Raw genomic sequence first — 25,000 nt, forward strand, 5'->3', positions numbered from 1 at the left:
ATACTAACCTCTGATTTGAAATGTAATACCTGTGAATATACATATACGCTCGATGTCATCACTATGTATTGATGTAATATCCATAAAATGGTAATCCTATTTCTATATTAATATCAACCATCATTTCTATGTATTACTGTGTAGGCGAATACTAATCAACAAACAAGCCCTATGCAATAACGTGTGTGGGCCCTTCAGCTAGTCCTCTGTTTGGGGGCCTCTAGCTAACTGCCCGTCACGGCTCTGCGCTCTTAAAGTTAGCCACTCTGGCCCTGCAGTGATGCATGCCTGGTTTTACTGCGCCTGACTCAGACCGCACTCTCCCTATCTCAGCTCTTTATCTTCCCCCTCCACACCTCCTCTGGCTGGCTCCTGCCTTCTCTCTTATATATATATCCTCACTTAATCTATTGACAATATTCATCTATCCCCTCACTTTCATTTATCTATCCCCCTCACTCTCTCTCTCTCTATTCATCTATCCCCTCACTCTCTCTCTCTATTCATCTATCCCTGACTGCTCTATTCATCTATCCCCCTCACTCTTTTCTATTTATCGATCCCTATCACCTCTCTCTCTATATAACATACTAACCTCTGATTTGAATCCCTAATCTCTCTCTCTATTCATCTATCATCATCTCATCTCTCTCTCTATTAATATCTATCCCCCTACTCACTCTCTCTCTCTATATCATCTATCCCCCTCACTCTCTCATCATCTATCTATCTATTTTATCTATCCCCCTCACTCTCTCTCTATTTATCTATCTCACTCTCTATATTTATCTATATTCATCTATCCTCCCCCTCTCTATTCTCTATCCCCCTCTCTCTATTCATCTATCCCCCCTCTCTCTATTCATCTCCTCTCATTCTATCGCTCTCCTAGCCACTCTCTCTCTCTATTCATCTATCCTCTCATCCCTTTCACTGCGCCTGACTCATATATATATATATCCCGCACTCTCCTATCTCTATCTCATCTCTATCCCTATCACCTCCTCTGGCTCCTCCTCTCTCTCTCTATTATATATATCCCCCTCACTCTCTCTCTCTATTCATCTATCCCCTCACTCTCTCTCTATTTATCTATCCCCCTCACTCTCTCTCTCTATTCATCTCTATCCTCACTCTCTATTCTCTATTCTATCCCCTCACTCTCTCTCTATTCTATCTATCTTCCCTCACTCTCTCTCTCTATTTATATATCCTCTCTCTCTATTTATCTATCCCCTCTCTCTATTTATCTATCCCCTCACTCTCTCTCTCTTTATCTATCCCCTCACTCTCTCTCTATTTATCTATCCCCTCACTCTCTCTCTATTTATCTATATTCTCTATTCATCTATCCCCTCACTCTCTATTTATCTATCCCCTCACTCTCTCTCTATTTATCTATCCCCCTCACTCCTATTCATCTATCCCCCTCTCTCTCTCTATTTATCTATCCCCCTCACTCTATTCATCTATCCCCCCTCACTCTCTCTCTCTATTCATCTATCCCTATCACTCTCTCTATTCATCTATCCCCTCACTCTCTATTTATTCATCCCCTCACTCTCTCTCTCTATTCATATATATCCCCCATCACTCTCTCTCTCTATTCATCTATCCCCTCACTCTCTATATATATATCCCCCTCATCTATCTCTCTATTCATCTATCCCCCTCACTCTCTATTTATCTATCCCCTCACTCTCTCTCTATTTATCGATCCCTATCACTCTCCTATATATATATCCCTTTCTCTCTATATATATATCCCCCTCACTCTCTCTCTATTCATCTATCCCCCTCACTCTCTATTTATCTATCCCCCTCACTCTCTCTCTCTATTCATCTATCCCTCACTCTCTATTCATCTATCCCTATTTATCTATCCCCCTCTCTCTCTATTCATCGATCCCTATCCTCTCTCTCTCTATTATATATATCCCCCCTCACTCTCTCTCTATTCATCTATCCCCTCTCTCTATTTATCTATCCCCTCACTCTCTCTCTATTCATCTATCCCCCTCACTCTCTATTTATCTATCCCCTCACTCTCTCTATTCATCTATCCCCATCATCTATTCATCTATCCCTCACCTCTATTTATCTCACTTCTCTCTCTCTATTCATCTATCCCCTCACTCTCTCTATTCATCTATCCCCTCACTCTCTCTCTCTATTCATCTATCCCCATCACTCTCTCTCTATTCATCTATCCCCCTCATTCTATATATATATCCCCTCACTCTCTCTCTATTCATCGATCCCTATCCTCCTCCTTTATCTATATATCCCCCTCACTCTCTCTCTATTCATCGATCCCTATCACTCTCTCTCTCTATATATATATATATCACTCTCTCTCTATTCATCTATCCCTCACTCTCTATTTATCTATTCACTCTCTCTCTATTCATCTATCCCCTCACTCTCTCTCTATTTATCCCTATCCCCTCACTCTCTCTCTATTCATCGATCCCTATCACTCTCTCTCTCTATTATATATATCCCCTCACTCTCTCTCTATTCATCTATCCCCTATCTCTATTTATCTATCCCCCTCACTCTCTCTCTATTCATCTATCCCCCCCTCTATTCATCTCTATTCTATTTATCTATCCCCTCACTCTCTCTCTATTCATCTATCCCCATCCCTCTATTCATCTATCCCCCTCACTCTCTATTTATCTATCCCCTCACTCTCTCTCTATTCATCTATCCCCTCACTCTCTCTCTATTCATCTATCCCCATCACTCTCTCTCTATTCATCTATCCCCATCACTCTCTTTCTTTATTCATCTATCCCCCTCACTCTCTCTCTATTCATCTATCCCCATCACTCTCTCTCTATTCATCTATCCCCTCACTCTCTCTCTATTCATCTATCCCCATCACTCTCTCTCTATTTATCTATCCCCCTCACTCTCTCTCTATTCATCTATCCCCTCCTCTCTCTCTATTCATCTATCCCCATCACTCTCTCTCTATTTATCTATCCCCTCACTCTCTCTCTATTCATCTATCCCCCTCACTCTCTCTCTATTAATCTATCCCCTCACTCTCTCTCTATTCATCTATCCCCCTCACTCTCTCTCTATTCATCTATCCCCATCACTCTCTCTCTATTTATCTATCCCCCTCACTCTCTCTCTATTCATCTATCCCCCCCACTCTCTCTCTATTCATCTATCCCCCTCTCTCTCTATTCATCTATCCCCCACTCTCTCTCTATTCATCTATCCCCATCACTCTCTCTCTATTTATCTATCCCCATCACTCTCTCTCTTTATTCATCTATCCCCATCACTCTCTCTATTTACCTATCCCCCTCACTCTCTCTCTATTCATCTATCCCCCTCACTCTCTCTCTATTCATCTATCCCCATCACTCTCTCTCTATTTATCTATCCCCATCACTCTCTCTCTATTCATCTATCCCCATCACTCTCTCTATTTATCTATCCCCCTCACTCTCTCTCTATTCATCTATCCCCCTCACTCTCTCTCTATTCATCTATCCCCATCACTCTCTCTATTTATCTATCCCCTCACTCTCTCTCTATTCATCTATCCCCCACTCTCTCTCTATTCATCTATCCCCCACTCTCTCTCTATTCATCTATCCCCCCACTCTCTCTCTATTCATCTATCCCCATCACTCTCTCTCTATTTATCTATCCCCATCACTCTCTCTCTTTATTCATCTATCCCCCCCACTCTCTCTCTATTAATCTATCCCCATCACTCTCTCTCTATTTATCTATCCCCATCACTCTCTCTCTATTCATCTATCCCCATCACTCTCTCTCTATTCATCTATCCCCCTCACTCTCTCTCTATTCATCTATCCCCATCACTCTCTCTCTATTCATCTATCCCCCCCACTATCTCTCTATTCATCTATCCCCCCCCACTCTCTCTCTATTCATCTATCCCCCCCACTCTCTCTCTATTCATCTATCCCCCACTCTCTCTCTATTCATCTATCCCCCACTCTCTCTCTATTCATCTATCCCCCCACTCTCTCTCTATTTATCTATCCCCATCACTCTCTCTCTATTCATCTATCCCCTCACTCTCTCTCTATTCATCTATCCCCTCACTCTCTCTCTCTATTCATCTATCCCCATCACTCTCTCTCTATTTATCTATCCCCTCACTCTCTCTCTATTCATCTATCCCCTCACTCTCTCTCTATTCATCTATCCCCCTCACTCTCTCTCTATTAATCTATCCCCCTCACTCTCTCTTTATTCATCTATCCCCCTCACTCTCTCTCTATTAATCTATCCCCCTCACTCTCTCTCTATTCATCTATCCCCCTCACTCTCTTCTATTTATCTATCCCCTCACTCTCTCTCTATTCATCTATCCCCATCACTCTCTCTCTATTCATCTATCCCCATCACTCTCTCTCTATTCATCTATCCCCCTCACTCTCTATTCATCTATCCCCATCACTCTCTCTCTATTTATATCCCCCTTACTCTCTCTCTATTCATCTATCCCCATCACTCTCTCTCTATTCATCTATCCCCATCGCTCTCTGTCTATATATATATACCCCTCACTCTCTCTCTATTCATCTATCCCCATCACTCTCTCTCTATTCATCTATCCCCCTCACTCTCTCTCTATTCATCTATCCCCATCACTCTCTCTCTATTTATATCCCCTTACTCTCTCTCTATTCATCTATCCCCATCACTCTCTATTCATCTATCCCCATCACTCTCTCTCTATTCATCTATCCCCATCACTCTCTCTCTATTCATCTATCCCCATCGCTCTCTGTCTATATCTATCCCCTCTCTCTCTCTATTCATCTATCCCCCTCACTCTCTCTCTCTATTCATCTATCCCCATCACTCTCTCTCTATTCATCTATCCCCTCACTCTCTCTCTATTCTATCTATCCCATCTATCACTCTCTCTCTATTCATCTATCCCCATCACTCTCTCTCTATTCATCTATCCCATCACTCTCTCTCTATTCATCTATCCCCTCACTCTCTCTCTATTCATCTATCCCCTCACTCTCTCTATTCATCTATCCCCTCACTCTCTCTCTATTCATCTATCCCCCTCACTCTCTCTATTCATCTATCCCCAACACTCTCTCTCTATTCATCTATCCCCATCACTCTCTCTCTATTTATCTATCCCCATCACTCTCTCTATTCATCTATCCCCATCACTCTCTCTCTATTCATCTATCCCCTCACTCTCTCTCTATTCATCTATCCCCTCACTCTCTCTCTATTCATCTATCCCCCTCACTCTCTCTCTATTCATCTATCCCCTCACTCTCTCTCTATTCATCTATCCCCCTCACTCTCTCTCTATTCATCTATCCCCCTATTCATCTACACTCTCTCTCTATTCATCTATCCCCTCACTCTCTATTCATCTATCCCCATCACTCTCTATTCATCTATCCCCTCACCCTCTCTCTATTCATCTATCCCCATCACTCTCTCTATTCATCTATCCCCTCACCCTCTCTCTATTCATCTATCCCCCTCACTCTCTATTCATCTATCCCCCTCACTCTCTATTCATCTATCCCCATCACTCTCTATTCATCTATCCCCCTCACCCTCTCTATTCATCTATCCCCATCACTCTCTCTCTATTCATCTATCCCCATCACTCTCTCTCTATTCATCTATCCCCAACACTCTCTCTATTTATCTATCCCCATCACTCTCTCTATTTATCTATCCCCATCACTCTCTCTCTATTCATCTATCCCCATCACTCTCTCTCTATTCATCTATCACCATCACTCTCTCTCTATTCATCTATCCCCCTCACTCTCTCTCTATTCATCTATCCCCTCACTCTCTCTCTATTCATCTATCCCCCACTCTCTCTCTATTCATCTATCCCCCTCACTCTCTATTCATCTATCCCCTCACTCTCTCTCTATTTATATCCCCCTTACTCTCTCTCTCTATGCATCTATCCCCATCACTCTATCTATATATATTCTCTGTCATTCTCTCTCTCTCTATTTATCCATCCCCATTCTGTCGTTCTTTATCCCTCTCCTCTATTTATCCACCCCCCATTCTTTGTCCTCCTCTCCTCTCTATCCCCCCTCTCTCTATTTATCCATCCCCCATTCTCCGTCGTTCTCTCCTCTCTCTATCCCTCTATTTATCCATCCCTCATTCTCTGTAGTTCTCTCCTCTCTATCCATCCATCTGTCGTTCTCTCCTCTCTCTATCCCCCTCTATTTATCCATCCCCCATTCTCTGTCGTTTCTCTCTCTCTATCCCTCTCTCTCTCTATTTATCCATCCCCCATTCTCTGTCGTTCTCTCCTCCTCTATCTATCCATCCATCCCCCATTCTCTGTCATTCTCTCCTCTCTCTATCCATCCATCCCCCCATTCTCTGTCATTCTCTCCTCTCTCTCTCTATCTCCATCCATCCCCCATTCTCTGTCATTCTCTCCATCTCTCTCTCTCTATCCATCCATCCCCCATTCTCTGTCGTTCTCTCCTCTCTATTTATCCATCCCCCATTCTCTGTCGTTCTCTCCTCTCTCTATCTATCCATCCATCCCCATTCTCTGTCGTTCTCTCCTCTCTCTATCTATCCATCCATCCCCCATTCTCTGTCATTCTCTCTCTCTCTATCCCTCTCTCTCTCTCTCTCTCTATTCATCCATCCCCCATTCTGTCGTTCTCTCCTCTCTTTATCCCTCTCTCTATTTATCCATCCCCCATTCTTTGTCCTCCCTCTCTCTCTATCTCTCTCTCTCTCTATTTATCCATCCCCCATTCTCTGTCGTTCTCTCCTCTCTATCCCTCTATTTATCCATCCCTCATTCTCTGTAGTTCTCTCTCTCTCTATCCATCCATCTGTCGTTCTCTCCTCTCTCTATCCCCCTCTCTCAATTTATCCATCCCCATTCTCTGTCGTTCTCTGCTCTCTCTATCCCTCTCTCTCTCTATTTATCCATCCCCCATTCTCTGTCATTCTCTCCTCTCTCTCTCTATCCATCCATCCCTCATTCTCTGTCGTTCTCTCCTCTCTCTATCTATCCATCCATCCCTCATTCTCTGTCGATCTCTCCATCTATCCATCCATCCCCCATTCTGTCATTCTCTCCTCTCTCCATCTATCCATCCATCCCTCATTCTCTGTCGTTCTCTCCTCTCTCTATCCATCCCCCATTCTCTGTCATTCTCTCCTCTCTCTATCTATCCATCCATCCCTCATTCTCTCCTCTCTCTATCTATCCATCCATCCCTCATTCTCTGTCATTCTCTCCTCTCTATCCATCCATCCTCATTCTCTGTCGTTCTCTCCTCTCTATAGACCTCCCTCTTTTTCTCTCCAACAATACTAGCAGCTGGTACATACATTTATGATTATACGTATATTGTCTATCTTTATTACATGGACAATGCTTAAGTGTGTTGTCCATTTGCTACAGGGCATATCCACAAAACAAACAGAGTTTCCTTCAAATAAATCTAACAAATCTCGCTCTCCTCTATGAAACAAGACCAGCGCCTGAGAACATCAATTTGTCATCTGGAATACAATGATGTCAGGAGGGAAAAAACTGTGTTTGTTGTTGTAATATCACAAATGGACGTGGGAGTTTCACCACTAAGCATTCCAGCTTTAAACATTTCAAAATAAAGGCTGTTTGAGGAAATGGAAGCTGAGCTCAGTTAGTGGTCAGTCTTTTGCTGACAGAGGAGCTTTGTTTGCCAGGGGGACTTTAAAGTGATAAGGTCGAAGGCCTTCAGGGTGCTTTCACCTGTCTAGCCCCCCTCCCCTCTTTAAGACTATTAAAACTATACCACTTTAGACTATATCAATGAAAGAGATGCACCCAGAGCCTTCACATCTCAGTCTGAACAGACTGCATCGTTTCAGAGGGAGCAGCACAGGGACATGACCAGCATAAGACAAACAGGCCTGATAGACTGCAGGGTTCAGACTGCATGGCTCTATCAGCCTGTTTCAGTGGACAGCTGGGTTCAGACTGCATGGCTCTATCAGCCTGTTTCAGTGGACAGCTGGGTTCAGACTGCATGGCTCTATCAGCCTGTTTCAGTGGACAGCAGGGTTCAGACTGCATGGCCCTATCAGCCTGTTTCAGTGGACAGCAGGGTTCAGACTGCATGGCTCTATCAGCCTGTTTCAGTGGACAGCAGGGTTCAGACTGCATGGCTCTATCAGCCTGTTTCAGTGGACAGCAGGGTTCAGACTGCATGGCTCTATCAGCCTGTTTCAGTGGACAGCAGGGTTCAGACTGCATGGCCCTATCAGCCTGTTTCAGTGGACAGCAGGGTTCAGACTGCATGGCTCTATCAGCCTGTTTCAGTGGACTGCAGGGTTCAGACTGCATGGCTCTATCAGCCTGTTTCAGTGGACTGCAGGGTTCAGACTGCATGGCTCTATCAGCCTGTTTCAGTGGACTGCAGGGTTCAGACTGCATGGCTCTATCAGCCTGTTTCAGTGGACTGCAGGGTTCAGACTGCATGGCTCTATCAGCCTGTTTCAGTGGACTGCAGGGTTCAGACTGCATGGCTCTATCAGCCTGTTTCAGTGGACAGCAGGGTTCAGACTGCATGGCTCTATCAGCCTGTTTCAGTGGACAGCAGGGTTCAGACTGCATGGCTCTATCAGCCTGTTTCAGTGGACAGCAGGGTTCAGACTGCATGGCTCTATCAGCCTGTTTCAGTGGACAGCAGGGTTCAGACTGCATGGCTCTATCAGCCTGTTTCAGTGGACAGCAGGGTTCAGACTGCATGGCTCTATCAGCCTGTTTCAGTGGACAGCAGGGTTCAGACTGCATGGCTCTATCAGCCTGTTTCAGTGGACAGCAGGGTTCAGACTGCATGCCTCTATCAGCCTGTTTCAGTGGACAGCAGGGTTCAGACTGCATGGCTCCATCAGCCTGTTTCAGTGGACAGCAGGGTTCAGACTGCATGGCTCCATCAGCCTGTTTCAGTGGACAGCAGGGTTCAGACTGCATGGCTCTATCAGCCTGTTTCAGTGGACAGCAGGGTTGGACAGCAGGGTTCAGACTGCATGGCTCTATCAGCCTGTTTCAGTGGACAGCAGGGTTCAGACTGCATGGCTCTATCAGCCTGTTTCAGTGGACAGCAGGGTTCAGACTGCATGGCCCTATCAGCCTGTTTCAGTGGACAGCAGGGTTCAGACTGCATGGCCCTATCAGCCTGTTTCAGTGGACAGCAGGGTTCAGACTGCATGGCCCTATCAGCCTGTTTCAGTGGACAGCAGGTTTCAGACTGCATGGCCCTATCAGCCTGTTTCAGTGGACAGCAGGTTTCAGACTGCATGGCTCTATCAGCCTGTTTCAGTGGACAACAGGGTTCAGACTGCATGGCTCTATCAGCCTGTTTCAGTGGACAGCAGGTTTCAGACTGCATGGCTCTATCAGCCTGTTTCAGTGGACTGCAGGGTTCAGACTGCATGGCTCTATCAGCCTGTTTCAGTGGACAGCAGGGTTCAGACTGCATGGCTCTATCAGCCTGTTTCAGTGGACAGCAGGGTTCAGACTGCATGGCTCTATCAGCCTGTTTCAGTGGACAGCAGGGTTCAGACTGCATGGCTCTATCAGCCTGTTTCAGTGGACAGCAGGGTTCAGACTGCATGGCCCTATCAGCCTGTTTCAGTGGACAGCAGGTTTCAGACTGCATGGCCCTATCAGCCTGTTTCAGTGGACAGCAGGTTTCAGACTGCATGGCCCTATCAGCCTGTTTCAGTGGACAGCAGGTTTCAGACTGCATGGCTCTATCAGCCTGTTTCAGTGGACAGCAGGGTTCAGACTGCATGGCTCTATCAGCCTGTTTCAGTGGACAGCAGGGTTCAGACTGCATGGCTCTATCAGCCTGTTTCAGTGGACAGCAGGGTTCAGACTGCATGGCTCTATCAGCCTGTTTCAGTGGACAGCAGGGTTCAGACTGCATGGCTCTATCAGCCTGTTTCAGTGGACAGCAGGGTTCAGACTGCATGGCTCTATCAGCCTGTTTCAGTGGACAGCAGGGTTCAGACTGCATGGCTCTATCAGCCTGTTTCAGTGGACAGCAGGTTTCAGACTGCATGGCTCTATCAGCATGTTTCAGTGGACAGCAGGGTTCAGACTGCATGGCTCTATCAGCCTGTTTCAGTGGACAGCTGGGTTCAGACTGCATGGCTCTATCAGCCTGTTTCAGTGGACAGCTGGGTTCAGACTGCATGGCTCTATCAGCCTGTTTCAGTGGACAGCAGGGTTCAGACTGCATGGCTCTATCAGCCTGTTTCAGTGGACAGCAGGGTTCAGACTGCATGGCTCTATCAGCCTGTTTCAGTGGACAGCAGGGTTCAGACTGCATGGCTCTATCAGCCTGTTTCAGTGGACAGCAGGGTTCAGACTGCATGGCTCTATCAGCCTGTTTCAGTGGACAGCAGGGTTCAGACTGCATGGCTCTATCAGCCTGTTTCAGTGGACAGCAGGGTTCAGACTGCATGGCTCTATCAGCCTGTTTCAGTGGACAGCAGGGTTCAGACTGTATGGCTCTATCAGCCTGTTTCAGTGGGCAGCAGGGTTCAGACTGCATGGCTCTATCAGCCTGTTTCAGTGGGCAGCAGGGTTCAGACTGCATGGCTCTACCAGCCTGTTTCAGTGGACAGCAGGGTTCAGACTGCATGGCTCTATCAGCCTGTTTCAGTGGACAGCAGGGTTCAGACTGCATGGCTCTATCAGCCTGTTTCAGTGGACAGCAGGGTTCAGACTGCATGGCTCTATCAGCCTGTTTCAGTGGACAGCAGGGTTCAGACTGCATGGCTCTATCAGCCTGTTTCAGTGGACAGCAGGGTTCAGACTGCATGGCTCTATCAGCCTGTTTCAGTGGACAGCAGGGTTCAGACTGCATGGCTCTATCAGCCTGTTTCAGTGGACAGCTGGGTTTTAATCACTGCTCTGACTCTGTTCCAGTGGGTCGTTTCAACACAATACTGTTTACAGTCTCAGTGGCCCAAAGAGGTCAAAGGTGAGCTCCCTGGCGACAAATACACACTATACAGTTACTTATTGACTGACGTGGGCTGAATAAGTGTCTTCCAATGGGTTGTAAAACTTTAGTGGTGGTGTAGGGAAACGAGGGTGATTAAGTATAACATTCTGTGTGGGTGTGCATTCATATGTTTATGAGTGTTTGTGTTCTGACCGGTGAGCCCATTTCTGTGTCTGTGTGTGAACGTGTGTGTGCCACTTTGTACCTAAATGACAGAGTGGAGTAATGTCGGGGCGTGTAGGAGTGGTAATTGCGCCAGGAATAAATATTTCAGTTTTGTGCCTTTATCTTTCATTTACAGAGAGGCTTTGAGTCTGCCAGCTGAATTAGCATAATGAGGGAAGGCAAACGAGCTGCACTTCATGACATTACAAAATGGCCGCCGTCAGAGGGACCTGTCCTGCTGAGCGCTAGACGTACCGAGAGATGCATCGCTTCAGATCGGTCTTCATTTTGGATTACTAAACATGTCAGCATTTAGCCACATGCTAGCACTTATTCATAACAAAAACACTGACCTGTTAGCATGGTAGTGTGAGGCGAACAGCCTTGTTGAAATAGACTAGACCTTTCACAGCCAGCCAGTCACATACACTGTCACCCAGTATCATGTTTTGGCTCTGACAAAGTCACTATGACCTGAAAACGTCTGGCACATGTCAGCGTAACCTTTTCTAAACTCTAACGCCAATTCATTTGGCCCAATGCTAGCCCTGGTACATAAAACACATCTGTTTTGGCCATAGTGCCCTGATAAGTTTTCAGTTTTATAATGACTTTAAGGTAAACATAACTTTCATTTCTCTCTTTGAATACCGCCAAGGCTGCCATTTTCCTACCATTTTCTGCAGGTGCTTCTCTTTCCGCACGTCCACCATGACCATGCCCTCCTTGACCAGGCTGAGGCCCACGTCGTCCTTGGAGTCGGCGAACTGCAGTGTGACGTGGGGGCAGGTGACGCCGCTGTGCTCCACGTTGAGGAGACACTGGGTGTTCTGGATGTCCCGCACCAGGCTGTCCACCACGTCAGCACGCGCATCCTCCTAACGGGGTGGAAGAGGAGGAGAGGGGAGGTCAAGGGGTTAGGTCACCCTGCTGGAGGCTGTTGAGCCAGAACAGTTTATCCTGAAATCTTTAGCCCTCTAATAAAAGGGACTCATATTGTGCTCAGAGAGCAAGACAAGGAAGCCAATTAGGAGTATTGAAGAGCAATAAGACACGCCCCGCCATGGCTTTAAAAAACAGGGATCAATTGAGTACACCCCAACATTCCCCATTCATCATCGCTCTGTCCCTCTCGCTTGCTCTCCTTCCTCTTTGCCCTGGTCCTGTCTCCATGGCAACCCCCGAGCAAGCTGCCCTTGGGGTGTGAATGTGGTGTGTGTCTCTGTGTGTGTATGTAGAGAGGGATGCTGAGTGTTCAAGGGGGAAAACTGGGGGGCTTTTTGTTTCTTCTTCCTCCTGTGGTCAGCTTGTCTCACACTCCGCAGGGGAGCTCAGGGCGAGAGAGGCGGATAGAGGGAGCTCAGGGTGAGAGAGGGAGGGAGAGGTGGTGAGAGAGACGGATAGAGGGAGCTCAGGGTGAGAGAGGGAGGGAGAGGTGGTGAGAGAGGCGGATAGAGGGAGCTCAGGGTGAGAGAGGGAGGGAGAGGTGGTGAGAGAGACGGATAGAGGGAGCTCAGGGTGAGAGAGGGAGGGAGAGGTGGTGAGAGAGACGGATAGAGGGAGCTCAGGGTGAGAGAGGGAGGGAGAGGTGGTGAGAGAGACGGATAGAGGGAGCTCAGGGTGAGAGAGAGAGGGAGAGGTGGTGAGAGAGACGGATAGAGGGAGAAAGAGAGAGGAGGAGAGAGAGCCAAGGGGGCAGGGTGGGGATATGCAATATGAATGAGGGCCTTCTGCTGAGTGGGACAGGACACTAACAGGGCCTTCTGCTGAGTGGGACAGGACACTAACAGGGCCTTCTGCTCAGTGGGACAGGACGTTAACAGGGCCTTCTGCTGAGTGGGACAGGACAATAACAGGGCCTTCTGCTGAGTGGGACAGGACAATAACAGGGCCTTCTGCTGAGTGGGACAGGACACTATAACAGGGCCTTCTGCTGAGTGGGACGGGACACTAACAGGGTCTTCTGCTGAGTGGGACAGGACACTAACAGGGCCTTCTGCTGTGTGGGACAGGACACGAACAGGTACTTCTGCTGAGTGGGACAGGACACTAACAGGTACTTCTGCTGAGTGGGACAGGACACTAACAGGTACTTCTGCTGAGTGGGACAGGACACTAACAGGGCCTTCTGCTGAGTGGGACAGGACACTAACAGGTACTTCTGCTGAGTGGGACAGGACACTAACAGGTACTTCTGCTGAGTGGGACAGGACACTAACAGGGCCTTCTGCTGAGTGGGACAGGACACTAACAGGGCCTTCTGCTGAGTGGGACAGGACACTAACAGGTACTTCTGCTGAGTGGGACAGGACACTGTAACAAGGTTAGTACTAGCACGCGCCTGAAATGGACCAGTGTGTGGATGGTCATAACTATGCATTCAACTATATATGCTAACAGAGGAGAATGTATTTATACATGTTAAAGTATATGCATGTATTAATATGAATATGTGTCTAAGTGAATGACTGACGGACAGTGTGTGTGTGTTTCTGTCTGTGTGGCCACTGGCCAGTTTGAGTCACAGCAGGTGAGTGAGAGACCAGGCAGCACCCTCTCTACTCCAGGTGGCAGGGCAGAGAGGACATCTGGGGAGAAACGCTGTCACCACTAGTAACAGGCCCAGAGAGAGAGGGAGGGTAGAGGAAAAAAAACACAGAGCGAGAGAGATTGAGAGAGAGAGAGAACAAGAGAGATTGAGAGAGAGAGAACAAGAGAGATAGAACAAGAGAGAGAGAACAAGAGAGATTGAGAGAGAGAGAGAACAAGAGAGATTGAGAGAGAGAGAGAACAAGAGATATTGAGAAAGAGAGAACAAGAGAGATTGAGAGAGAGAGAACAAGAGAGAGAGAACAAGAGAGAGAGAACAAGAGAGATTGAGAAAGAGAGAACAAGAGATATTGAGAAAGAGAGAACAAGAGAGATTGAGAGAGAGAGAGATCTGACCAGATATTTAGGGACAGAAGAGAGGAGAGAAATATTAGCTGAGAGAGAGGATATAAAGAAGATGGGTAAGTACCCCTGAGATAAAGAAAACATTTGCTTTGGCAATGTTAACATATTTTCCCATTCCAATAAAGCCCCTTGAATTGAATAGAATAAAGAAAACAGGAAACAAACAAGAGCCAACAGAGGCAGAGAGAGAGACAGAGAGAGAGAAATAAAAGAGCCAACAGAGGCAGAGAGAGAGAGACAGAAAGAGAAATAAAAGAGCCAACAGAGGTAGAGAGAGAGAGGGAGAGAGAGAAATAAAAGAGCCAACAGAGGTAGAGAGAGAGACAGAGAGAGAGAAATAAAAGAGCCAACAGAGGCAGAGACACCGAGAGAGACAGAGAGAGGAATAAAAGAGCCAACAGAGGTAGAGAGAGAGACAGAGAGAGAGAAATAAAAGAGCCAACAGAGGTAGAGAGAGAGACAGAGAGAGAGAAATAAAAGAGCCAACAGAGGTAGAGAGAGAGACAGAGAGAGAAATAAAAGAGCCAACAGAGGTAGAGAGAGAGACAGAGAGAGAAATAAAAGAGCCAACAGAGGTAGAGAGAGAGACAGAGAGAGAAATAAAAGAGCCAACAGAGGTAGAGAGAGAGACAGAGAGAGAGAAATAAAAGAGCCAACAGAGGTAGAGAGAGAGAGACAGAGAGAGAGAAATAAAAGAGCCAACAGAGGTAGAGAGAGAGACAGAGAGAGAAATAAAAGAGCCAACAGAGGTAGAGAGAGAGACAGAGAGAGAGAAATAAAAGAGCCAACAGAGGTAGAGAGAGAGACAGAGAGAGAAATAAAAGAGCCAACAGAGGTAGAGAGAGAGACAGAGAGAGAAATAAAAGAGCCAACAGAGGTAGAGAGAGACAGAGAGAGAAATAAAAGAGCCAACAGAGGTAGAGAGAGAGACAGAGAGAGAAATAAAAGAGCCAACAGAGGTAGAGAGAGAGACAGAGAGAGAAATAAAAGAGCCAACAGAGGTAGAGAGAGAGACAGAGAGAGAAATAAAAGAGCCAACAGAGGTAGAGAGAGAGACAGAGAGAGAAATAAAAGAGCCAACAGAGGTAGAGAGAGACAGAGAGAGAAATAAAAGAGCCAACAGAGGTAGAGAGAGAGACAGAGAGAGAAATAAAAGAGCCAACAGAGGTAGAGAGAGAGACAGAGAGAGAGAAATAAAAGAGCCAACAGAGGTAGAGAGAGAGACAGAGAGAGAAATAAAAGAGCCAACAGAGGTAGAGAGAGAGACAGAGAGAGAAATAAAAGAGCCAACAGAGGTAGAGAGAGAGACAGAGAGAGAAATAAAAGAGCCAACAGAGGTAGAGAGAGAGAGAAATAAAAGAGCCAACAGAGGTAGAGAGAGAGACAGAGAGAAATAAAAGAGCCAACAGAGGTAGAGAGAGAGACAGAGAGAAATAAAGAGCCAACAGAGGTAGAGAGAGAGACAGAGAGAAATAAAAGAGCCAACAGAGGCAGAGAGAAGAAAAGAGAAATAAAAGAGCCAACAGAGGAGAGAGAGACAGAGAGAGAAATAAAAGAGCCAACAGAGGTAGAGAGAGAGACAGAGAGAGAGAAATAAAAGAGCCAACAGAGGTAGAGAGAGACAGAGAGAGAAATAAAAGAGCCAACAGAGGCAGAGAGAGAGACAGAGAGAGAAATAAAAGAGCCAACAGAGGCAGAGAGAGAGACAGAGAGAGAAATAAAAAGAGCCAACAGAGGTAGAGAGAGAGACAGAGAGAGAAAAAAAGAGCCAACAGAGGCAGAGAGAGAGACAGAGAGAGAAATAAAAGAAGCCAACAGAGGCAGAGAGAGAGACAGAGAGAGAAATAAAAGAGCCAACAGAGGTAGAGAGAGAGACAGAGAGAGAAATAAAAAGCCAACAGAGGCAGAGAGAGAGACAGAGAGAAATAAAAGAGCCAACAGAGGTAGAGAGAGACAGAGAGAGAAATAAAGAGCCAACAGAGGTAGAGAGAGAGACAGAGAGAGAAATAAAAGAGCCAGACAGAGAGACAGAGAGAGACAGAGAGAGAAATAAAAAGAGCCAGAGGCAGAGAGAGAAATAAAAGAGCCAACAGAGACAGAGAGACAGAGAGAGAAATAAAAGAGCCAGACAAGAGAGAGACAGAGAGAAATAAGAGCCAACAGAGGCAGAGAGAGAGACAGAGAGAGAAATAAAAGAGCCAACAGAGGCAGAGAGAGAGACAGAGAGAGAAATAAAAGAGCCAACAGAGGTAGAGAGAGAGACAGAGAGAGAAATAAAAGAGCCAACAGAGGCAGAGAGAGAGACAGAGAGAGAAATAAAAGAGCCAGAGGTAGAGAGAGACAGAGAGAGAAATAAAAGAGCCAACAGAGGTAGAGAGAGAGACAGAGAGAGAAATAAAAGAGCCAACAGAGGCAGAGAGAGAGAGACAGAGGCAGAGAGAGACAGAGAGAGAAATAAAAGAGCCAGAGGTAGAGAGACAGAGGCAGAGAGAGACAGAGGCAGAGAGAGAGACAGAGAGAAATAAAAGAGCCAACAGAGGCAGAGAGAGACAAAGAGAGAAATAAAAGAGCCAGAGGTAGAGAGACAGAGAGAGAAATAAAAGAGCCAACATAGACACAGAGAGAGACAGAGAGAGACAGAGAGAGAAAACAAAAGAGGTACCAGAGAGAGAGAGACAGAGAGAGAAATAAAAGAGCCAACAGAGCAGAGAGAGAGACAGAGAGAGAAATAAAAGAGCCAGAGGCAGAGAGAGAGACAGAGAGAAATAAAAGAGCCAACAGAGGCAGAGAGAGAGACAGAGAGAGAAATAAAAGAGCCAACAGAGGCAGAGAGAGAGACAGAGAGAGAAATAAAAGAGCCAACAGAGGCAGAGAGAGAGACAGAGAGAGAAATAAAAGAGCCAACAGAGGCAGAGAGAGACAGAGAGAGAAATAAAGAGCCAACAGAGGTAGAGAGAGAGACAGAGAGAGAAATAAAAGAGCCAACAGAGGCAGAGAGAGAGACAGAGAGAGAGAAATAAAAAGAGCCCAACAGAGAGACAGAGAAATAAAAGAGCCAACAGAGGCAGAGAGAGAGACAGAGAGAAATAAAAGAGCCAACAGAGATACAGAGAGAGAGACAGAGAGATAAAATAAAAGAGCCAGCAGAGGTAGAGAGAGACAGAGAGAAATAAAGAGCCAACAGAGGTAGAGAGAGGCAGAGAGAGAAATGAAAGAGCCAACAGAGAGAGACAGAGAGAGACAGAGAGAGAAATAAAAGAGCCAACAGAGAGAGACAGAGAGAGAAATAAAAGAGACAGAGACAGAGAGAGACAGAGAGAGAAATAAAGAGCCAGAGGCAGAGAGAGAGACAGAGAGAGAAATAAAAGAGCCAACAGAGGCAGAGAGAGAGACAGAGAGAGAAATAAAAGAGCCAACAGAGGCAGAGAGAGAGACAGAGAGAGAAATAAAAGAGCCAACAGAGGTAGAGAAGAGAGACAGAGAGAGAACAAAAAGAGCCAACAGAGGCAGAGAGAGAGACAGAGAGAAATAAAAGAGCCAACAGAGGTAGAGAGAGACAGAGAGAAATAAAGAGCCAACAGAGGTAGAGAGACAGAGAGAGAAATAAAAGAGCCAACAGAGGTAGAGAGAGAGACAGAGAGAGAAATAAAAGAGCCAACAGAGGGAGAGAGAGAGAGACAGAGAGAAATAAAAGAGCCAGCTGTAGAGTGGAGGTAGAGAGAGAGACAGAGAGAAATAAAAAGAGCCAACAGAGGTAGAGAGAGAGAGACAGAGAGAAATAAAAGAGCCAACAGAGGTAGAGAGAGAGACAGAAATAAAAGAGAGAGAGGAGACAGAATAGAAACAAAGAGCCAACAGAGGTAGAGAGAGAGACAGAGAGAGAAATAAAATAGCCAACAGAGGCAGACAGAGACAGAGAGAGAGAAATAAAAGAGCCAACAGAGAGCAGAGAGGTTTGAGAGAGAGACAGAGAGAAAATAAAAGAGCCAACAGAGGCAGAGAGAGAGACAGAGAGAGAAATAAAAGAGCCAACAGAGAGATCAGAGCTAGAGACCAACAGAGGCAGAGACCAGAGTTTTGAAATAAAAGAGCCAGAAAGAGGGGGGAGGTAGACAAGGGGAAATGGTGAAAAGACAGATCAAAATGAGCGGTAGAAAGACAAAGGTGGAAAAAGGGAGAGCGAGGTAGAGAGGTAGAGAGCTGTGTCAGCTCCAGAGAGTGGAGGTGAGGCTGAGGCCTGGGCGGACAGATGGCCCACATCACCTGCTGCAGCTTCACACTGACTCAGTGGAGAGGAGACAGCACACACCATGTGTTTTGAACCCAGACACACACTCAAAAATAAACTAATATACATATTGGGTAAGGACACACATTACAAACACACACATGGACAGACACAAAAGGATGCGCCTCACACACACGGATGTGTTTGCACACACGAACGGAGACGTACACACACACACACACACGCACGCGCACGCACACGCATGTGATGCACACACACACACACACACACACACACACACACACACACACACACACACACACACGACAGAACCACAAAAATAGACATCCTAGGCTAGGACACATACTAAGCTTAGACAAATGTAAAAACACACACTTGATCAGTTCAGACCAAACCATGTGTTTTGATCTTAGCTATGTGATCCCCACTCAGACAAACCATGTGTTTTGATCTTAGCTATGTGATCCCCACTCAGACAAACCATGTGTTTTGATCTTAACTATGTGATCCCCCACTCAGACAAACCATGTGTTTTGATCTTAGCTATGTGATCCCCACTCAGACAAACCATGTGTTTTGATCTTAACTATGTGATCCCCACTCAGACAAACCATGTGTTTTGATCTTAGCTATGTGATCCCCACTCAGACAAACCATGTGTTTTGATCTTAACTATGTGATCCCCACTCAGACAAACCATGTGTTTTGATCTTAGCTATGTGATCCCCACTCAGACAAACCATGTGTTTTGATCTTAACTATGTGATCCCCACTCAGACAAACCATGTGTTTTGATCTTGCTATGTGATCCCCACTCAGACAAACCATGTGTTTTGATCTTAACTATGTGATCCCCACTCAGACAAACCATGTGTTTTGATCTTAGCCATGTGATCCCCACTCAGACAAACCATGTGTTTTGATCTTAGCTATGTGATCCCCACTCAGACAAACCATGTGTTTTGATCTTAGCTATGTGATGCCCACTCAGACAAACCATGTGTTTTGATCTTAGCTATGTGATCCCGACTCAGACAAACCATGTGTTTGATCTTTACTATGTGATCCCCACTCAGACAAACCATGTGTTTTGATCTTAGCTATGTGATCCCCACTCAGATCATCCCAGGCTTCACAGAAATCAGGGTTTTAACAGAGTGACAACACTGCTATAACACTAAAGCACTTCAGAGTGTTTGACTAAAAACCAGAGTGTTGAGTCAGACACACAAGTACAGACCTAGAGATATTATAAAGACTAGGGCTCTCACCAAACTCTGCCCAGTTATTAGTGTGTGTGTATATACTGTATATATACACACACACTGTGTTTTGATCATACACTGCGCATACTTAAGCCATAAGGCCCGAGGGGGTGTGGTATATGGCCTAATCAGACACCATGCTGTTCTTACATACGCATAACGCAACACAAAGTGCCTGGATACAGAACTTAGCCGTTGTATATTGCCCATATATTACAAACCCTGAGGTGCCTTATTGCTATTATAAACTGGTTAAACATAATTAGAGCTGCAATGTAAACGTTTTGTCATACCATGTGTATACGGTATGATATACCACGGCTGTCAACAAATCAGCATTCAGGATCTTCAAACCACCCAGTGTATAAAAACATTAAGAACACCTGCTCTTTCCATGACACAGACTGACCAGGTGAATCCAGCTGAAAGCTATGATCCATTATTGATGTCACCTGTTAAATCCACTTCAATCAGTGTAGATGAAGGGGAGGAGACAGGTTAAAGATGGATTTTAAGCCTTGAGACATGGATTGTGTGTGTGACATTCAGAGGGTGAATGGGCAAGACAAAAGATTTAAGTGGCTTTGAACGGGGTATGTAGTAGGTCAGGACCATTTGTCTCAAGAACTGCAAATCTGAATCTGCTGGGTTTTTCAGACAACAGTTTTTGATGTGTATCAAGAATGTTTCACCACCCAAAGGACATCCAGTTTGACACAACTGTGGGAAGCATTAGAGTCAAATGGGCCAGCATCCTGTGGTTTCAGCACCTTAGAGTCCATGCCTCCATGAATTGAGGCTGTTCTTAGGGGCAAAAGGGGTGCAACTCAATAGGAAGGTGTTCCTAATGTTGTGTATACTCAGTATATATATAGTGGGGAGAACAATTATTTGATACACTGCTGATTTTTCAGGTTTTCCTACTTCAGACAAAGCATGTAGAGGTCTGTAATTTTTTTTACTGTGAGAGACGGAATCTAAAACAAAAATCCAGAAAATCACCTTGTATGATTTTTAAGTAATTCATTTGCATTTTATTGCATGACATAAGTATTTTGATCATCTACCAACCAGTAAGTGATTCGCTCTCACAGACCTGTTAGTTTTTCTTTAAGAAGCCCTCCTGTTCTCCACTCATTACCTGTATTAACTGCACCTGTTTGAACTCGGTACCTGATAAAGACACCTGTTTTCAATCAAACAGACTCCAACCTCTCCACAATGGCCAAGACTATAGAGCTGTGTAAGGAAACCAGGGATACAATTGTAGACCTGCACAAGGCTGGGATGGGCTACAGGACAATAGGCAAGCAGCTTGGTGATCTTGTAACTGTTGGCACAAATATTAGAAAATGGAAGAAGTTCAAGATGAAGGTCAATCACCCTGTGTTCTGGGGCTCCATGGAAGATCTCACTCGTGGGCATCAATGATCATGAGAAGGTGAGGGATCCGCCCAGAACTAAATGGTGACCTGGTCAATGACCTGAAGAGAGCTGGGACCACAGTCTCAAAGAAAACCATTAGTAACACACTACGCCGTCATGGATTAAAAATCCTGCAGCGCACGCAAGGTCCCCCTGCTCAAGCCAGCGCATAGCTTTTTGGTCTAAACTCCACTTGCCGTGTTTGGAGGAAGAAGAAGGATGAGTACAACCCAAGAACACCATCCCAACCGTGAAGCATGGCGGAGGAAACATCATTCTTTGGGGATGCTTTTCTGCAAAGGGGACAGGACGACTGCACCATATTGAGGGGAGGGGGATGGGGTATAGCGAGATCTTGGCCAACAAGCTCCTCCCCAGTAAGAGCATTGAAGATGAGGGTGGCTGGGTCTTCCAGCATGACACTTCAACACACAGCCAGGGAAACACATTGAGGCTTTTAGAATTTATTCAAGGTCCTGGATGGTGGCCCAAATAAGTTCAGACCTGAACCCAATAGAAAATCTGGAGGAGCTGAAAGTTCAGATGCCCAATGACAGCCCCGAAACCTGAAGGATCTGGAGAAGGTCTTATGGAGGTGGGCCAAACTGTTGCTGTTATTTTGGCAAACCTGGTCAAGAACTACAGGAAACGTGATGATCTCTGTACTGCAAACAAAGGTTTCTGTACCAAATATTTTCTGCTCTGATGTGTCAAATAAATAAATTACTTAAAAATCATACAATGTGATGTTCTGGATTTTTGTTTTAGATTCCGTCTCTCACAATTGAAGTGTACCTATGATAAAAATGACAGACCTCTACATGCTGATGGAAGCAGGGAAACCTGCAAAATCGGCAGTGAATCAAATGCTTGTTCTCCCCACTGTATGTGGGCTCCAACATTCCTGGTCCCTGACTGGCAATGCACAAACAATACTTAAAAATATATAAACAATATAATTATAGAGAAACTCAAAATACCAACATGATATATACTTATTAATACTAATTAATACCTTAATGTTTCAATGGAACCCCAAAATCATACAATTATTTAATACAAAAATAAATTTAACCAAAATCTTCTTCTAATTATCGGCACTCCTCATTTAGTACTTAGTGCAACTACCTCTGGCAAGGATAACAGCATGGAGTCTTTCCTGTAATGTTTGACAAGGTTATGAACACATTTGAGGATTTGGACCATTCCTCTGGTGCAGATCCTTTCAAGATCCTTCACATTCTGGGTTTGTGGTTTTAGCTCACCTGCCCTCTTCCGCTCAGCCCACAGGTTTCCATTGGATTGAGGTCTGGCAACTGAGATGGCCAGGGCAGAACATTGGTTTTGTTGTCACCATTTCTAATAATTGATCTTGAGGTATGTTTCTTCATTGTCTTACCTTGGAAAGTTCAGTCTTCCCAGCCTGGTGCAGAGTCTACGAGATTTGTTCTGGTGTCCTAAAATTGCCTGGCATAGTGGAGTTGGAATGTCATTTTGATCAATCTGGACCAGTGCCCCTTTACATCTGATAAACAGCCCCAAACAGGTGCCATTAATACAGACAGTGGAGGACAGAGGTGCCTCCTGTATGCGTTACAGGTCTGTGACGCCAAACATGCCGATGCTGTTATCTCAGGTGACCAGAATACTTATTTTCCAGTCATAATTTGCAAATGATTTTCAAAACTACAAGCGATTTTGCAGATTTTCTCTCTCATTTTGTCTGTCATAAGAAGTGTACCTTGATCCTCACACCTTCCAAAGAGCCTGTGGTTGTGGAGGTGGTGACTGATGGTGCTTTTTGAAACTCCAGAACTCCAAGGCTGTTCTTAGGCAAGGCCTGCAGAACTTCCGTTCACAGTGATATATTGGGGTGCCTTATTGCTTCTCTCACCATTTTTCAATAATTAGGGGGAAAATAAATGTTTTGTCATACCGAGGTTATCAAACGGTTCCATATCTTTGCATTTTTAGCCAAATCAGCGTTCCTGACAGTACCCAGTGTTATATTCAATCTGTTAAAACACCTGCTCTTTCCACACACAGACTGACCAGGTGAATCCACGAGCATCTGTCCCTTATTGAGGTCACCTGTTAAGTTCTTTTCTTTTCTTCAATGTAGATGAATGAGGAGCAGGATAAAGATGTGATTTTACCTTGAGACTGACCTGTGTATGTGTGCCTATTGAAGTGAATGGGAAGTGATGTAATGGCTCAATATAGTCATGGTTGGTAAGACTTAGACAAACTTATGTTTGTGTCAAGAACTGCAATCTAGTGTTTTTAATCAACAGTTTCCAGATGTTATTTAAAATAATGTTTTAAGGGTGCCAACTTGTGAAACTGTGGGAAGCATTGATTTTCAACATAAACCAGCATTTTGTGGTTCCATTGAAACATTAATAGAGTCCATGCCCCCATGTTAGTCTGTTCTGAGTTTCTGGGTATAACTCTATTGTTTATAGGTGTTTAATGCATTATTTGCGCATTGCACAGTCAGGGGTGCCAGCAATTTGGGAGCCCCACACACATTTATACACACACACTACCATAACCCACACACACACACAGTTCATGTATGCACATATGTATGTATGTGTGTATGTACAGTGCCATGCAAAAGTATAAATCCCCCTTGGCATTTTTTTTCCTGTTATGTTGCATTACAACCTGTTATTTAAATAGATTTGTATTTGTATTTCATGTAATGGACATACACAAAATAGTCCAAATTGGTGAAGTGAAATGAAAAAAATTATTTCAAAACATTATACAAAAAAAAGACTGAAAAGTGGCGTGTTCATATGTAGTCAACCCTTGCTATGAAGCCCCTAAATAAGATCTGGTGCAAGAATGCCTCCGAAGTCCATACCATTAGTCAAATAAAAGTATATAGACCTGTTCTGAAAAGGCCCCAGATTCTGCAACACCACTAAGCAAAGGGCACCATCAAGTAAGCGGCACCATGAAGACAAGAAGCTCTCCAAACAGGTCATGGACAAAGTTGTGGAGAAGTACAGATCAGGGTTGGGTTATAAAAAATATCAGAAACATTGAACATCCCACAGAGCACCATTAAATCCATTATTAAAAATGGAAAGAATATGGGACCGGCCAACAAACCTGCCAAGAGAGGGCCGCCCACAAACTCATGGACCAGACAAGGAGGGCATTAATCAGAGAGGCAACAAAGAGACCAAAGATAACCCTGGAAGGAGCTGCAATCTCACAGCGGAGATTGAGATATCTCCATAGGACCACTTTAAGCCATTACCTCCACAAGAGCTGGGCTTTACGGAAGAGTGGCCAGAAAAAAGGCCATTGCTTAAAGAAAAAAATATGCAAACACATTTGGTGTTCACCAAAAGACATGTGGGTGACACCCTAAACATATGGAAGAAGGTATTCTGGTTTAGATGAGACTAAAATGTAGCTTTTTAACCATCAAGGAAAACTCAATTTCTGGCGCAAACCCAACACCTCATCACCCTAAGAACACCATCCCCACAGTGGTGGTGGCAGCATCATGCCATGGGGATGTTTTTCATCGACAGGGACTGGGAAATTGGTCAGAACTGAAGGAATGATGGATGGCGACTAAAATACAGGAAATTCTTAAGGAAAACCTGTTTCAGTCTTCCACATTCTTTGAGACTGGGACGGAGGTTTGTTTCATAATACAAAAATTTTGCATCTTCAAGCATAGGCGTGCTGTGTAACACTCAAGTAGTTTACTGGGGAAACATTTCAATGTCTTGAATGGCTCAGTCAAAGCCCAGAACTCAATCCAATTGAGAATCTGTGATATGACTTAAAGATGGCTGTACACCAGCAGAACCCATCCAACTTGAAGGAGCTGCAATGCAGGTGTTGAAGCACGGTGCAGAAAATCCCAG

The 25,000-nt window shown here is 45.0% G+C and overlaps 1 pseudogene; it reads right to left on the bottom strand.

The window, feature by feature from the left end:
- The window catches only part of LOC118375107 (staphylococcal nuclease domain-containing protein 1-like), a 58,421-nt pseudogene that overhangs the window by 33,029 nt on the left and 392 nt on the right, over nt 1–25,000 (bottom strand).

Source organism: Oncorhynchus keta, chromosome 33 (genome assembly GCF_023373465.1).
Source record: "Oncorhynchus keta strain PuntledgeMale-10-30-2019 chromosome 33, Oket_V2, whole genome shotgun sequence".
NCBI lineage: Eukaryota > Metazoa > Chordata > Actinopteri > Salmoniformes > Salmonidae > Oncorhynchus > Oncorhynchus keta.